Source organism: Corvus brachyrhynchos, unplaced genomic scaffold (genome assembly GCF_000691975.1).
Source record: "Corvus brachyrhynchos isolate BGI_N302 unplaced genomic scaffold, ASM69197v1 scaffold21, whole genome shotgun sequence".
Taxonomy (NCBI): domain Eukaryota; kingdom Metazoa; phylum Chordata; class Aves; order Passeriformes; family Corvidae; genus Corvus; species Corvus brachyrhynchos.
The window spans coordinates 5,374,888-5,376,342 of record NW_008236924.1 but is presented as its reverse complement, the minus strand read 5'-3'; positions in this window follow the sequence as shown (position 1 = coordinate 5,376,342).

Sequence of the window (1,455 nt, the reverse complement as noted above, 5' to 3'; positions counted from 1 at the left end):
CTGCTCCCAGCCCGTCCCCACAGATTTGGGTTATAAAACATCCGTGAGTTCCCCGGGCCGCCTCAAGAGCCGCCTACGGCTCTCAGCGTGTCCCCCCACGGGTGTCGAACACCTCTCCGTGTCTGGTCCAGGCTCACGCGGGTTCCGAGCCGGGAACACGTTGCCGAAACCCCCTCGTGTCACCGACGACTCAAACCCAATCTTTATTATTCCCCCTTTGTCCCCAGGGTCCGCACCCTGGGCGTTATTCCCTGCCCGCGGCATCACTGCCGTGCCCTCCCCCTGTCCCTGCCAGCCCCGCAGCCCACGGCATTTCTCAGGGCATCGGCTGCTGGAAGGGATCCGGTATCCAGGATAATTTCTCTGTCACACTCGGTATAAGACGCACGGTGTTTTTTCAGCCTTCCCCGTGCAACAGGCTGAACGGCTTGGAGCACTGCGAGCTGCCAGCTGAAATGTGCGATTCTCACTTAAAGTGATCGTGATCTTTCTGTTGCTGCCTCTCGAGGGGTAACTTGTTGAAATCATGCTCCGCATAACGTGCAAAACAGAATGAGATTGTCGTATTGTCTTTCAAACGCTTCTAAATGTGTTAAAGATTGCGTTTAAAAGGCCTCTAAGGTTGCTTCCAAGCATCCTTGTGGGGAAGGTTAATTACGATTATTATTAAATGTGTTTTCATAGTAAAAATTATAAAGGAGCAGACTCAGGTGCCTTAGAAATGTTACCGATTTTTATTGTTGGCAGCTTAAATGAGAAGTCAGAGTTTCTATGGAAAATAAATCATAGGATCCCAGAATGGTTTATGTTGGAAGGGACCTTAAAGACAATTTAGTTTCAACCCCCTGCCATGGGCAGGGACACCTTCCACTAGCCCAGCTTGTTCCCAACCCCATCCAGCCCGGCCTTGGACACTTCCAGGGATCCAGGGGCAGCCGCAGCCTCTCTGGGTGTGATAATTCTTCTGCAAGAAACCTTTCCTGCTAAAACAATCTCGGTGAGATTCCTTTTTAGATGCACGAATAACAGAGACCTCAAAAAGTGTCCATGGTTTACCTGAGCCAAGAAAGAATTGTTCTGGGTTTGGTGGGAGTATTCCCTGATAAGAGCGATCTGCAGCAGAGGCGTCAGGCCGCCGAGCATCCTCCCCAGGTGGTTTTTAAATAATGAGAGAGGCAAACAGCCTTGTGAGGGACAGAGACTGAAGTCCCTTCAGCATTAGCAGGAATTAATTGGGAACAAACAGAAGCTTTTGTCCCACTAATAGACCGAGAGTGTGGGATAAATAAGGGAACCCACAGGTTTAGATTCCCATGGCCTCGTGTCCATGCTCTGTGGTTTGGGAAGCTTAACTAAATGTTTTAACATCAAAGCTTGATAAGGAGATTTGGCACTGCACGAGAAGTGCTTGAGAGTTGGCATTGGTGTAAAAGTCAAACCAAAAGTTTTCTGAAG